This window comes from Crinia signifera, chromosome 5 (assembly GCF_055691185.1).
Source record: "Crinia signifera chromosome 5, ASM5569118v1, whole genome shotgun sequence".
NCBI lineage: Eukaryota > Metazoa > Chordata > Amphibia > Anura > Myobatrachidae > Crinia > Crinia signifera.
The window spans coordinates 50,155,389-50,172,310 of record NC_139221.1 but is presented as its reverse complement, the minus strand read 5'-3'; the positions used below and the strand labels follow the sequence as shown (position 1 = coordinate 50,172,310).

Sequence of the window (16,922 nt, the reverse complement as noted above, 5' to 3'; positions counted from 1 at the left end):
TATTCCTCATAGAGATTGACTAATTATAATTATGTATAACTAATGATTGATTACATTGGATACATATACATTATGTAGTCACTGTACTGTTCGTGACTATGTGGACATGAGAATATTGGCACCAGTATTCAGACCTGTTGTAATGCTACTTAAAGCAATTTAGCTGTGTGGACATTTTTACCTTTGCATAGTCATGTCAATATATCGACAGTGTACCGAAGGCATACTGTATTCTTAAGAAACAAAAATGTCTGATAACAGACAATATCTTGGAAAGAACTGTAGCACATAAATAGCTACTGTAGAATGTGAAATCTCTCCACCAGTGGAAGATTCAGGGAGGTACTATGATGCTTTTTTTTGTACGGAGAGCAGCAACATTACTGAAGATTCAAATTTCAAAAAGTTGCCAGGCACTAGTATCCACCGCAGCCCTAACAACCATGCAACCCAAACATTCTCTGGTGCGCAGGGCAACCCATAACTAGAGTCTACACCACCTCTCTGGGCACCCTCATCAGCTCCTATGGTTTCTATTATCACCTTTATGCTGATGATACCCTAATCTATCTCTCCTACCCCGACCTATCCCCATCACTCCTGTCCAAGGTCTCCAAATGCCTCACGGCCATCTCAGCCTGGATGACCCAACGCTTCCTGAAACTAAACATGGCTAAAACTGAACTTCTAATCTTCCATCCCCCGAACATCCCCTCTTCTCCCACTATCTCTCCATCAGCATTGGTGAAACCGAGATCACCTCCACCGACCAAACGCACTGCCTCGGTGTCATAATTGACTCCTCCCTCTCTTTCACCCCCCACATTCGTGCTCTCACAGTCTTGCCGCTTTCACCTACGCAACATCTCACGCATCAGACCATTCCTCTCCACTGACGTGACCAAAATTCTCATTCACTCTCCTGCCTTGACTACTGCAACATCCTTCTTTCTGGGCTACCTCTCACCCGCCTCGCACTTCTCCAATCCATTCTTAACCCTGCTGCTAGGCTCATCTTCCTCTCCCGCCACTCTACCTCTGCCTCCCCTCTGTCTATCTCTTCACTGGCTCCCCATTCCTTTCCGAGTTCTCTTTAAACTCCTCACCACCACCTACAAGGCTCTCTCCTCCTCCACTGCTCCTTACCTCTCTTCCCTGATCTCTATCCATACTCCCTCCCGTCCCCTTCGCTCCGTCGCTGACCGCCGACTGACCTCTCACCTAATCACCTCCTCCCACTCCCATGTCCAAGACCTCTCTCGCACTGCCCCCCTGCACTGGAACAACCTCCCGCCACCCATCAGGCTTTCTGATTCCCTTACCTCCTTCAAACGCTCCCTCAAAACCCACTTCTTTCGACTATCCCTCCTCCTAACCTCTTCTGATCCTCCTATCCTGCCTCCGTTCCCATCCGTTCCTACTTATCCTATTGTCTTTCGTTCATCCACCCACCTCCTTTTAGTATGTTAACTCTTATGAGTAGGGCCCTCCTTCCTCATGTACTCACCCTACCTCTTTACCTCACCTGTGCTCCTGTCCTGTTCTTCCCTTCCTCTACTTCATCTTCAGTCTCCTCGACAATTTCCACACCTACTTCAGAACTGATGCTGATTTTAGTTCTACCAGCTATACCCCTATTTATGCTGTATTTTATCAACACACCCTGTACGTTACCTTGTAATTTGTTTTTTGTTTGGCGCTGCAGACACTTTGTGGCACCTTATAAATTAACGTACTACTACTACTAGAGTGGTGCAGCCGGTGCTGGGTACCCACTTTTTATGTATATACTGTAATTAGAAGTGGTATGTACTTCACTGAGGTCCTACACTGACCTTTGTAGCATCCTCTCCCAGCTTTAGAAAGAAACGTCACCTCAGACACACTGAACGGATGAGGGCTGCACTGTTGCATGTAGGGTGATAGGGAGAGGGGAACAGAGGAAAAAAACTACTGCTACTGTGGCATTATGTGTAAGAAAATACTACTGTTGCACAAGGGGTGTTAATACTGCATGTGCATTATGTCTAAGCGGCACTACTACTGTGTTGCATAATGTATAAGGGACACTCATTGTAGGATGGCATATTTGGTGAGACCATGCCCCTTGTAGTGAAGCCATGCCCCTTTTCCCGGCGCCCCCACAACATCTCCATGGTTAGTGGAGATGTAGCAATCTCCGATAAAACCACCCATCTGCTGTCATTTTCTTCTGGATCTGCTCCTGATCTACACGTAATTTTTTTTTATATATCAGGAATGGCCATTTTATCTGACAATAGGTGGTCACTTATCGTTTTTAGTTTTGAACAATGTTCTTCCTTTTTATCTACCGTTGTTTTAAAATAAAGAATTATATATTGTCTAAAAAATTATAAAAAAATTGTACACTTGTACTCTGTTTTAGAAAATAATTAACAACTAGTTTATTATGTGGTAGTAGAGAATAGCTTGGTTAAAAAAAAGACCATATGCAAACCACTCTAAGGACCTTATTCTGGTTCAGGCGGCCAAACGTACGTACGTTCCGTATCAGCGTACGTTTCCCGTACGCGGACGGTGAGCGAAAGTCCCACCCACAAAACATCCGCATACGGACGGCCACAAACACAGACAAAGGGGAGTGGCGTACAATTGAGCGTACGCCACCGTACACGGGCGGATCGATTCCTAGACACCGACAGCTGGCGTACAACAGAACGTACGCCACCGTATACGGCTCACACCGACATCTTATGGCTATCTGAGCGTTCGCCTCCTTGTACGGACGGGTCTCTCCTTTTTTCAATGGACAACTCATCCTTGTTGGTCTTAGATGTGGTTTATGTGTCTTTTTCCATATAAAAAACTGGTATGTTTGTGCTACAGTGAAAAAGTTGACACATGTCGACTTCTGTGAATTGAGTGTCCTGCTTTTTAAAGTATACCAAAACACTTTCTGAATGGGTGTAGATGGTTATAAAATAACTACCTTGACATATATAAGCAGGTCTTTTAATGAATGTTACCTAAAATGAAACCAACCTTTACATGTAGAGAAGTGTAGAAAGATATGCTTCCAATGTGTTTGAGGGCTGTGTGTGGCTTGCAGGTAGTGACATAATGGTTTTCACTTAATAGCCTGCAGCATTGCTTATTACATTCAGGTGTATGTGTTTGAGTAGTAATCAGCGTTAATTAGCAGACCCAGGTGTCCGATCTCATGCGGTATCTGTAGGGGTGGTCTGGAGGTGGCGGCCGCCTGTTTTGTGTCCGAAATGCACGGTGCTTTCGCCGATCGAGTGGTAGTAGCACCGTACATTTTTTGTGCACATCCCCGTGTACGCCCATGTTTACGCCCAGTTTCCCTCATTATTTCGGCCGCTCCCCTCAACACGCCCATATGCCGCCCACAATGACCGTACTCTTGCGGACAGGTTTTTTCGCACGGAAAGAACCGTCCGTGAGCGTTGTGGAGTCGACGCACCTGCGCATTGTAGAAGGTACGCATGCGCAGATCAAAAAAAATCCCGGAACGTACGCTTATGGCCCAGCCGCCCGAACCAGAATAAGCCCCTAACTTATAACACTGATCAAGCTGTATAGTCTTGTTCTAAGTGCAGTATGTCATACTTCATACATAATATAACAAGGAGACAGAATTATGGGCCTGATTCAGAAATGATCACTCATCTGCAAATTTACAAGCGACTGTAAGTAGATAGCCACTACCCAGACGGAAAGAAAAACCACCTATGCAAATCTGGGAATGAATTGCGAATGGATCATTATTCGCTATCCAACCACAAATCTGTTTGCAATTCACGACCTATCGGATGATTTTTTCCAGTCTGTGCAAATTTGAGTGAGTCTGGCCTTATGGGCCATCTGCTACGGAGGCGGGCAGCTTGAGACCGGCACTGACATCACAGATCCAGATTTTTGACACTGCCAGAATTCAGCCAGTTACCACCCCCAAATGTAGGCTTCCTGACTGTCAAACTGCCAGCGGATTGTGACTACGGTCCATATTCTTTTTCTGTCACTATTCGGGCTCGCACATACGTGCTGAGATCCGCATGCATGTGCAGTTCATCGATAATCACTCCTGTAAATTTGCACATCAGAGATCATAAGCTTACTAAGCACACCTTCTCCCAGTGTCACATACTGTATACACAGACTCCAATGTTTCTATTAAAAATATCTAACATTAGACTTTTGTAGTGCTCAAATTCCATTCAAAGAAGAACCAGAACAGGTACCATACAAATGGGCATGCAACACTTTAAACAAACACACATTTGCCCTTGGCTATGAGGAATACTTTGTCTCTAGCAAGGATTTTGGGCATAAGCTGCTTATTTTTGGTTCATCAAGCAGTCCAATCTGTACAGACAAATTATTCATCAACTATTTGATTACACCGGTGCACTAACTGAGCACTCATATTCGTAGACAGTAGACTTTATAGGACAAGCGGCTGCCACCGAACAGGAGAAGCAACACCGTTATATAAAATTGCTATTAGGGTCATGAATCAAGCCTCTGGTCAGGTTGGGGAAGGTGGTTCTTCTGGGCATCTGGACCCCCCCCCCCCCCCCCATGCCCCCTTGCATTTTAGGTGAGTACAATCCCAAAGGTTGATTGGAACCCTGAATATCACTTCGTAATAAAATAATCCTTGATTCTGTGAAGAAAAACCTTTCTTGTATACGTATACTCTTGTGTGCAAATGAAAAGTAATCAAGGGATGAATAGATTCTAGCACACGCCTTTAACAAAGTACATCAACTTTATTATTTTCAAAATGTATTAATTATGTAAAATTCAGGTTGAGAAGAGCAGAGTAAATTCCATACAGTGGTCATGGATGGCTAAGTTACTGTTTACACCTGATTACCGAAGTACAATGGAACAGTCCTAGCTCTTTGAGCCAGACACAGTAGACTCAGGGATGTAGCCAATCGTCATAGATCAGGGGCATTTAGGAGAACACTGACACAGCCATAAATCAGTGAAACTGCAGACCAAAAACAACAAAAATATTTACTTAAAAAATATAAATACAGTTTTCTGAAAAGCTGATGCTTTTGTCATTTTTTTATAGGTGCAAGTGTGTGCATAGTTTGGTATGTCTGCCTTCTAAGATTGCTTAGCAAATGTGTGTTAATGGTTATCAACCTTATGTTGTTGGACTGCGTATCTGCCAGCATTAGGCCAGGGTAATTATCTGTAAGATTCTACTGGCATTATCAGGTGGATTTCATACTATATGGCACAAGCTTAAGATTTTTTTTGATCATGTGCAAATTAAATAGATATGAGAACTGCTCAACACATACAGAATTCTCTTGTGCACTTATCTATCTTATTGGTGATGACTCTCATTGTTCTATTGTTTAGTCAGAATATGATGGTACTTTATTATACTGTAGGTATAAATGTGTCACTTGGTTTAAAAGCAAATTTAAACCACAAAGCCAAGTAATTAGATGGATTCTTAATTGGATAGCTGCTATTCAAATTCTGGCAAATTTTAGGTAGAAAAACTGCATTTTTAAAGGCAAATCATATTCGTTTTCTCAACCATTTGGTTTTTAATCTCATGGTATTTTAAAGGTGCACATGATACAAGGAATAATTGTATTATTCTTTTAATAGAATCATTTTTAAAAAAGTTTCTATTTACAGTTTGCAGCACATTGTAGTATATTTTTGGGGCAGTACGGATATGGTAATGGTTATTATTAATGCCTCTCCTATTCTCTCTCCCATCTTGAACAAGCTACTTCCCTATACAATGCATCCATTATTCTACTCTTGATGCTGTGGAGCCGGGGCCGCAGACAGATGAGCTGGTAGACGGTAGCGGGTAACCATAGCCCTGCAGACCGCCCCAGCACCCACGCTTTCTCAGCACCTCCCCTCCACCGCAGGGTCTGCGGGGCTATTGTCACGCCACTGGTAACCCAGATGAAGTAACTACCTATCCTTTTTAAGCCAGCGTCCTTGATTACCCAAACTTGGGTCCTAAACTGCCGGATGGACTGGGGAAGGGCTTTGATGGACAGAGCGCCATGTGGGGGAATAGATTGATGGAAGGACAGACAGGGCAGATAGACTGAAGGAGAAGGGGCATAGATGGGCAATACATGTAGGTGTGTGTGGGGGGGATTGCAGGCACAAACAGATAGGAGCAGGGGGACAGGCTGTCACCTGCAGGGCTGTGTGTGTGGGGAGTGGGTCGCAGGTACACAGATTGTAGCAGGGGGGGCAGGCTGTCACCTGCAGGGTGGGTGGGGCGGGCAGGGGCGCAGACACACACAGATTGGAGCAGAGGGAAGGTTCGCAGGCACACACAGGAGAGCACGGAGAGGATACAGGCAGTCACCTGGGGGGGGGGGGGAGTCAGACACACCTAGAAGGGAGCAAAGAGGCAGGCTGATACTTGCCTGGGGGAGGGGGCTCACAGGCAGCCTGGTGGTGTGGATGAAGGAAAGTAGCAGCACCCCCCCCCCCCCCACCCCAACCCCATATGGTTATCTGTCTGGGTGTGTAGTGTTCATTCTAGCACCCACCATCTTTGTAAACCCTTGCAGTTCCTCTTCCCTGCCTGGGGTGTCGCTGTCTGCTGTAGTGCTTCTAGCACAGTGTGGTCTGTATATCAGCTCTGATATGCAAACCAGACCTGTGCTATTATAAACACCACAGCAGACAGCGACACCCCAGGAAGGGAATAGGAGCGGCAAGGGTTTTCTAAGATGGCGGGTGCTAGACTGAACACTAGTTTTGGTAGTCATCCTGTCTGTCTTGCACCGAGAGGGAGTGTGCCCCCAGTGGCTGTCCATTTGTCTCCCTGTGCTGACTGCTAGGGAGGAGCGCTACCTCCAAGTCTGACGCCCCGTATATCCTGCAGTACAGGATGAAGGAACCACTGTGCACCCGCTGGTAACACAATCTCCCGGCAATTACAAAAGTCAGCTGCAGCGCCCTCTGTTGTGGAGTTCTCTGCAGCTGGTGGCCCTGCCCTACCCTGCCGCCCTCTGTTCCAGGAACTGTAACTGCCAAACAGACCCCTCAATCAGCACTGCATCGCAGCGCACCACCTCATTAAAAAATAAAAAAACATTCAGAAGGGTGCCTGGGATTGTCTGTTGGGACTTTGACCCCAGCTGCTGGGCCCAATAGCAGTTGCACCCCTGCACCCTCCATAGTTACGCCACTGGCAATAAGGTTTTGTTGCGAAGGAGAAAGGAGGTTTCTGCAGGTAATTATCATTGAGTTTGGAAAAAATATATGAATTGGTGTAAAGGGCGCTCTCTCTATCTACTTTCAGTTTGGCTATCACACCTGAAGTTTTGGCTATCACACCTGAAGTAACAACCTTTTTGCAGTTGGTTTTACCCATACATCTAAAACACTACATAAACATCCTATAGAGCAGGCATGTCCAAACTGTAGCCCTCCAGCTGTTGTGAAACTACACAGCCCAGCATGCCTTGCCATAGATTTAGCATTCCCTAATAGTAAAACGGTGGCAATGCATGATGGGGCTTGTAGTTTCATAACAGCTGGAGGGCCGTAGTTTGGACATGCCTGCTAAAGAGCCATGGTATTTAAATCTGGTATTGACAGCTATTGAGGTACTGCCTATTGATCCTGTGAAAAGGAAGTAGACCTTGTGGAAGTTGGCTTTTCTTCTAACCATTAAAGGTGTCCAAATTGGGAGCGTTGTCATGTAAATCACCATTTTTAGTCATCCATGAGGAAAGTGAAGCGGTTCATGCATGTCCTTCATTCATATAGTACTGTCTAATTTCCACTTAAATCTAAAGCAGGCAAGGCAATGACTACTGAATGTGGTTAGAATTTACTTGGACTGGACTGCAAGTACTGTATTAGGAAATTATTCTGTAAGATGCTAAGAGACTAGATTGGCCAATATGTAAGCAGGTTATAGCCAAATGGATTAAGGCCACTGTTAAGCAGACATCTACTATGGCCTGCTCCAGTACATTCCACTCTTGCAGTACATACTTTCTGGGCAGCGCAGAGCAGTTATGTAGAGCAGCTACTTACTAAATTCTACAGCTTTCATGATTTTGATGATTTTGTGTGCAGTGAATCTGGGGCCTGATTCAAACCAGTTCGCTTGTCTTCGCATGTTTGCACTTAAACGCCGCCTGGCCAAACACCTCTGCCCCCCCCCCCTTGTTGCTCGAATCCCTTCACTAGCATGTAATGGGATGTGTACATGCTGAGGGGGTGATTCAGACACGCTTGTTGCACGCCCATAAAATGCTGGGCATTTTGGCCTCCAACGAGCGTGTCTGAATCACCCCCTAAGTACTGATAAGTATGGACCATGGGCCAGCTTTTCTGCATTCCCATGGTAAGAAGTGGACAAAGAGAAGGAAAGAGAAAATAGTGTTTTTTGGTAATTAATAGTTATATTTCTATCTCTGACTTCATCGGGGTGTGGTATAGGGGTCCGACAGTCGGGTTCCCGACAGTCATTATCCCAACATCGGGATCCCGACTGGCCGGACCCAGACAGCATAGTGAGCGCAACTAAGCCCCTTGCGGGCTTGCTGCGCTCGCCATGCTGCGGGTAGCGAGCCACCTATTCTATTCTCCCTCTATGGGGCTAGTGGACCCCCACGAGGAAAAATAGCGGGTGGCCGTCGGGAACCCGGCTGTCTGTGTTTTGACAGTCGGGATCCCGACTTCGGGTGAATGCCTGTCGGATCCCGACTGTCTGGACCCCGTCCGGCACCCCTTCATCGGGGGGAGTGGGTACTCCGATCCCTCCATTATGGTTGAGTATATGTGAACAATGTTAGTAGCCGTTTATTCAACCTATCCTTTTAACCTTTTTAAGCTCGAACTGAGGAGGGGTTGGAGGAAGGAGCTTATATACTGTGTAGTACTAAAAACGTAGCTCCTTAACACCTCTATTCCTCACTAACCCATTGATTAAGAAATGTCCCCCAGAGTCCGAGAAAGAGATTTAACTAGTAAGCACCAAAAAAAAATCTTATTTTTATGATTTCCTGTTAAAAGGTGAGGTAAGTAACTTTTTTATTGTTTTGCTTATTGAAGTACATTCATATTTGACACCTACAGTGTGTACTGTAGCTTGTTTTTTGTTTTTTTCACCCCTGTTTAGTAAAAACACGAGATACTTAACGGATCACAGTCCTTTAGTTTAATCTGTTTTTCTTTAATTATTCGATGCACATCAGAAAGAGAATTTTATTTAGATTTTTTTTTATAGCCAGCAGATGGTGGACAGATGGTTCATCTCAATATTAATAATAATAATAGAATGACTTCAGATGTTTACATTGTAAATTAAAAGATTGAAAACCTGATCTATTTAATGAGGATATGATCCACAAATACCGCTTGAGAACATAATGGCTATAACAGAAAAAAAATGGCATGGTCTATATTTGTTCTGTTTTGCACTATGAGCAAGGATCATAACCATTGCAGTCTCATCCATTCCATTTATAGTATGTTATGTGTATTCCATTAAGATAGAAAGGAATCTGTCAGTCTCTCACATGATGGCATCACAGCTCTTCACAATCTACTTGCTACTTCCTCTAGTGCTCTTTCCAAACATAATGTTGGCTTTATGTCATGGATGCTGTGCATTAAGCCATTTGTTTTGTAGCTCTTTCTATTATCACACCAAGGTTTCTAATCCATTCCGCTACCTGCCAGAAAAAACACTTTCGCGTGTGCTATGAATATTCTGTTGTTTTTAATTCAGTAGCTTTGTTTTGCCAGACAATTATTAATATCTATCTACTGTATATAGGATATCTCTATTATACATACTTTCATTCAGCTTTGTGGTTGTATTTTCAGTTTTGACCTAAAGTATTTAATAACACTTTTTATATAAATTTAGTAAGTGCAGTGATCTGGCTGTTTTTATTTTCGCTTACAGTTGTATGCTCTGTTGACTAGAAGCAGAGCCGAGAATTAATTAATTTATTTATTAACAGTTTCTTATATAGCGCATACAATTCGAATGATTTCTCCTGTTTTTGGAAATAAGTCATTGAAAATGTACTCTTATTTCCTCTGCAAAGCGGCAAAGACACAGCGGGTGATGTGGTCATGTGATGTCAGCCTCCTGCTCCTGGAAGGCATCGGCCCGCCTGCGTTCCCAGGGGAATGCCAAGCTGTTTCATGGCGACGCCCATAAAATGAGTTCCCATGGTCCCGCGCCGTTTCCGACCCACGGCCCTCTACCCACCGCCCCCCCAACATACAGCCTGGTGAGTGTGTAACTCGCTGAGGCCGTTTGTGCCCAGGGTTGCACATGACCATCGGGGCTGTGGCCGAATTCAGATCACACCAAGTGATCCTGAATCGGCCCCAAAATTAAGTGCACTTCTTTTTCATAAGAAGGGTAAATACTTTTAGTACATAAATTTAACATATTCCCCTCTCACCTCGCACCATTTCCTCTTATGAATGATTTGTATTTGAAGAATAAAATATTAATTATTTTAGCTATAGAAGGTATAATATAGTTTATAATCTAGATAAGGATATTATAAGGTCCTTTAGTTTTTTTTCATATGGTATAAAATAATCTGCTTGCAATCAACTGGCTTATAGTAATCAAACTCATTATTGTCTAATGTACACAGGAGGACCATACTGTACAGGACCATATCTTGCAGTAGAACCATCCTTTCATTCCATTTGGGTGTGGTATATTACCGACAGTCGGGATTCCGACAGTCATTACTCAGATGTCGGAACCCCGACTGCACAGCGAGGGGAGCGCAATGAAGCCCCTTGTGTGGACCCCCACGAGGGAGCAGTCGGGATTCCGACATCAGAGTAATGACTGTCGGAATCCCAACTGTCGGGGAGCCGTCCAGCACCCTTCTATTTATCCTAAATCCTAATATTTCTAATTTTTAACAACATCACATATTAAGGAATCACTTATAGGATACAAGCAATATTTAATTGAAAAGAAAAAATATAATTTGACGTGTAGAAGCTGCATCTGTATGTATTGTGGGGCTGAAACAGAGTTGGCTATTGGCGTATTTGAGTTTTCATGGAGCAAATTGCACTCTCTTGACTGTACATGCGCATCTCTCAATATGTCGTTTCCAATTTCCTTTTTATTAAGGCAAGGGGTTGGCGGAGATGTGCAAGCATGGGCCACATAGAGTACCAACCTGCACATATCTCATCCAGCTCCCAACATAGATGCACTTGTCAGGAGGCATAAAACTGCAGTTGCCCAAAATCAGGTGCAAAATATGCACTGATAATATTAATAATCAGCAGCTGCTTATGATTGGTTACTCATATTATTACTATTACTGGTATGTCTACTCCAATCTATTTGCCTTATTTATATCTAAATTTGCAATTAGCCTGCTACATGAAAATTTTCCATTTTAATATTTTTTTAAAGGTGAAATCAATAAATAATAAAATTAGTATTTTATTGCGGGTAAAATACTTTTATTTTGCATTTGTATTTATATTTGTCTTTTACATAGTAATTTAGTTATATATTAATAACACTGTCTAGACCAGGGGTCCTCAAACTTTTTAAATAGGGGGCCAGTTCACTGTCCTTCAGACTGTTGGAGGGCCGGACTATAGTAAAAACAGAAACTATGAACAAATTCCTATGCACGCTGCATATATCTTATTTTAAAGTGAAGGAACAAATACAATATTTAAAATGAAGTAAAGTTAAATTCTCCCCCCTGTATAATAACGGGACCCCACAGGCTGCTTCCCTGTATAATAACAGGACCCCCACAGGCTGCTCTCCCTGTATAACAGGACACAACAGGCTGCTCCCCCTGTATAATAATAATAATGCCATGACACCACAGGCTGCTCCCCCTGTATAATAAATTATTATACAGGGGGAGCAGCCTGTGGTGTCATGGCATTATTATTATACAGGGGGAGCAGCCTGTGGTGTCATGGCATTACTTATATTATACAGGGAGAGTGGCCTGTGGTGTCATGGCATTATTATATGGCATTATTCCCTGCATAATAACAGGAGGACACAACAGGCTGCTCCCCCTTAGCACATTTAAAGAAGGACACCTCAGGAAACAGCAGAATTCTTTATTTATTTTTTTGTGAGTTTGATCCTCCCCTTCTGCTGCTGCTGCTGCTGCAGTTCCCAGCTTGCTTGATGCTTCATGCGGCAGCGGTCCCCGACTCCCCTTCCACCCCTCCCAACAGCCTGCTGCTCCTACTTGCTTCACAGATGCATGGGCGGGTGGCGTCATCATCATGATGTCCACACCCAGCATCTGAGGCATCAGCGGAAACCTCCTAAAGATAGACCTGGAGGCCGGTGGCCATGTTCCTGTAGCTGCGGCCATGTTTTAAAAGCCTACAGTGGAGGAGAAGGTGAGGGACCGCGGCCCGCAGCACTCCTTTTAGAGCTGCTTTCGGTCTGATTTTGCCATAACCCGGCGGGCCGCATAAACGTCCTCAGCGGGCCACATCTGGCCCGCGGGCTGTAGTGTGAGGACCCCTGGTCTAGACAAACTGTTTTATGTTTATACTTCAATAAAGATGTACATGTCAGGATTTGTAATATAACTAGTATTTATCACTACTATATAACACTGTCAATCCACGCCCCTTGGTACAAAACAAATACTACTGTCTTCTCTCTCCATCAACCTGGCACATATACTACTACGTATTCTCTCCTGGAGTAAAACCAGAGCATATGTACACATGCAGCCCTGGATGCATTGTCCGGTTTCAAGCTGTGCAAAGTGCAGATTTCCAACTTTACATCTCCTCTGTATGTGTCTTACGCCAAGTTATCATTTGCTAAAGTTTGTTGTCAATCAGACCAATAAGCACATGATGTGTACAAAAACTCTACGTGCTAGAACACTAGAGACACATATTGCCAGATATTCAATTAGCCACGGTAATTTACCATGGCAAATTGAGCTCCCCGGGGGTATTCATTTGTCCCCAATGCCAATAATTATTGGGGATTTTAGTTACGCGTGTCACAAGCATGCACAACAAAATACCCAGTAAGTAGCTCGGTAAACTCCATTTTTTTTCATGAAAATACATGGGACTGAGGACTTATACCATATCCTATGTGCAAAACATCAGGCAAAAATCACAATAAAATACCCTGATTTGTTCTGTGTCTAAATTTATCATCGACAATTGAATACCCCTTATAAACTGATTTCCATGACTCCTTATATATCTTGTTTTTTTATTTACTGCTCAAATTAACTTGCGTGTATTCTTTTTGTTTTGGAAACTCTATATATTGTACAGTACATAAAAATTATCTTAAGTGCAGTTGTTGGACTGCGACAATTTGATGAATTGAAAGTCTTGGCTAACCAAATTGCAAATTGTTGATTTCTTTTAGGGAGAGAGTAAAAAATTAGTATGGTAATCATAGTCAATGTAGACGGAATGTTTAATATTTTCATTTTTTATTTAATTCTTGAGCATAGTCAAATGCCAGAAAAAAAATTTCCTATGGTTTAGACCCTGTTATTGCCTGATATTGTAGATAGGTGATTCTGGCATTAATTTCTAAGCCTCCGATCTGTAGTAAAATGTGCACCTAATAGCAGAGTGTCAGACAATCCAACCTTATGGTGCAAAATAGTAATTGAATTAGTGTTATTATCTTTTTGTAGAGCTTTATAAAACAAACTAGATAAAAGCAATACTGATATAAACTTATTTGGCTTATTGAAATCTTGCTAAGTGATTTAGAGATTGCATCTTCATGTGTTCTCCTGGTCCAATAAAATATCTTTTTTTGTTCCTTGTGTCTTTAAATCTGTTAAATACACCAGTAATTAACTCCTTCCCCCAGCCCCCCCAAATCTCCTCTTTCATCCGGAAAATCCATTTCATCTAATGCAGCGATATAAAAGCCCTGCCCTCCTGTTACATTCAATTGTAGGTCAGATTGCCTCAAATGAGTCAAATCTGTCAAATCAAGCAGTGATTTTGATTCGCTTTCAGATCTGATAAATCAATACATTTCTGACAAAATTCAGCAAGTCCTCCTTTTAAATGATTACGTCAAGAGTCGTTCTTTCAATAACACAAACCAAGCTGTTTCAGTTTTATACCAGGTCTGTCTCTTCACTCGATGGATTTTTGTCTGTAGCAATTAAGTGACAAGGACGTATAACAAGCTTTAGGATCTAGACTTGATATTGAAGTTGTTTTAATGCGGTGCATGAATTTCTGCTGTACAATTTTTCTGTGAACGAGGTACGCCCTTGAAGTAGCTGGTAAGAATATGTGTTCCACGAATACAAAAGCAGACTGCTGAAACTAAGTAGAACTTGGCTTCCCAAAGATATTTTGGAACAGATGGTCCCTTTAACACAGGCAGAATCTAATAGCATGTTTATTTTGGATAAAATGGTTGCATGAACAAATACATTTATTCTTATTTAACGAGGATCTGAATGTACAGCAGATTCACATGAAAATGTTTACTTTTTTAAATGTAATTATGATTAATGATATAACCAGTAGCTATGCCTGGAAGATTTTAAAATTATGAATTAAAAAGGATATCCTTAAAATGCAACTTTAAAAAATTCAGTAAACGTATATTATTATTATTATTATTCATTTAGTATCAGTGATTTTTTTATAATATACACCAGTGATTCTCAAACTCGGCCCTCAGGACCCCACACAGTTCACGTTTTCCAGTTAACCTAGCAGGTAGACAGGGGCATTCATTACTGACTGACACATTTTAAAAGATCCACAGGTGGAGCTAATTATTTCACTAGATTCTGAGGAACATCTTTGAGAATCTGTGATATACACCTATTCCACAACCCTTTACAAATAATATTTATTTATTCACACCAGGTTCTGCCCCCCCAAAAGAGCTAACAGTCTATGGATGGTATTTAATCCACGTCGATTTTTCTGATAGTCGGAAAATCTTCACTTTTCACCGATTTTCAGTCGAATTTACCTATTCAATCCAAGTGCCGATTTTTCATCTGTCAGAAAACACATGGTCGGAAAAAATATGGATATGTGAATTACTTGCCGATCCACGTGTTTTGTCGAAAATGCGGCCATTTACTATTTTCTGCAAAAGTTTCAAGTTTATTACAAAGTCATCGTCAGAAAAATTTCTGAAAATGGCCACATTGAATAGGTATTACCTGCACCAACCATATTCTTTGTGTTTTAAAGGGAATGAAAAATTGAGTGACTTCCAGATAGAATATAAAAAGGTTACCTGTAAAAATGTATACAGCAAACTATTTGGAGGGGAACTTGAACCAAAGTATTTTAGTATATGATTCAGATTTGTTAGCGAAGTAAAACAGGACACAACTGGGCAAAACCTTGCTGCACTGCAGATGAGGCAGATGTTATGGTGCCCATACACGGTGATATGTGTGATAGGTGTGATTTGAGCCTATAGAATGTGTGCTATGCGATTTGGACTGTACACACTGTGCGATTTTGATCTACTCTAGATTTTGACAAAACTAAAATAGTATGTGGTACAATAGCATTTACTATTTTGCCTTGCGATATTGACTATGCGGGACTGAACCATAACATGAGCAGAGAGAGTTTGACTTGGGTGAGATGTGTTCAAGCTGAAACCTAAATTGCAGTGTGAATATAAAACAGCCAGCATTTACCTGCACAGAAACCAACTAACTCACCCAAATCTAACTCTGTCTGCACCTTACATCAGCCCCACCTGCAGGGCGATGTGATTTTGCCCAGTTGCTAACAAAGCTGAATCAGAGCCACAGTCAAGAACTGAACCCAAGACCATCGTTCTGCGATCCTCCAGTAATGCTAAGAAATCTGTCAACGCTGCAGACCGCACCACCCATGCTTGTATGCTAAAGAGAAATGAGTTGAGTGACATCAAGGCAGGATGCGCAAATGTCATCTGTTAAAAAAAAAAATATGTCATACAGCAAATTATTTGGATCGGAACTTGAATGAAAGTAGGTTAATTTATTATTGCAACACTAAAAACATGTTCATTGTGCCAAATGAAAGGTAGCACGATCTTTGTAATTATGAATGATATTAAATACATGGGGAGTATTTAGTTAGTGAAATTTTTCAGGTACCAGAAAAAAACAGTACTAATTCGATGCCCGACTATTCAGTTGAGGCTCTTTTCCCCACCATTGAAGGCATTTTTCGGACATGCCCTTTCCCTTATTTTGGTGGAAGGCAAAAAGTGGCAAAAAAAGATGCAATTTTGTCTAATTCACTGGCAAATGTTTTGGCCTAGGTAAATCTGCCCTCCATATGAATGGGGTTAATCTCCATTCACCAAAAAGAACCTGGGAAAAGTGACGATTTTTTTACTTAGGCGAAAAATAGTCAATAATTGAATTACCCCTATATAACTAAGATGATCAGCCTTTCATGAATGTTTCTCTTTCACAAGAAATTACTTCCTCTTCAGTGTGTATGCAAAGGCGGAAGTTTCATTTGGCAAATACGTCATACACAGTCATAATTTTTTATGATAAAAATTTGGCAAATGTAGGCCAAAGCAGGGTTGGTGGTAAAATTGACGTGTGGAATGTATTTAGAATAATAGTAAACTAGGTCAGTGGCGTAACTATAAATTTAGCTCCCCCCTGCCAAAATGTTTGTGGCGCCCCCACCAAACTCCACCCCCCCCAAGCATAACGGAGAAGCTGAAGCAGGAGAGAGGAAGAGAGACCAGTAGACACTGCTGCTTCCCTTGGCTCCAACGCATCCCAGGCCGCCCTAGCATACCCATCTTCCCATCCAACCTGTACACAGTAGTCAATAGCCGGCTCTGTGTACAGCCAGTTGAATCAGTGGGGGAATTTGACATCTCTGCCATGGCTGCACCCACACTGCGACTG

The 16,922-nt window shown here is 42.3% G+C and overlaps 1 protein-coding gene across 1 annotated transcript in view; it reads left to right on the top strand.

Annotated features, from left to right (window-relative positions):
* The window catches only part of CYP7B1 (cytochrome P450 family 7 subfamily B member 1), a 159,216-nt gene that overhangs the window by 104,065 nt on the left and 38,229 nt on the right, over nt 1-16,922 (top strand). The window lies entirely within an intron of this gene.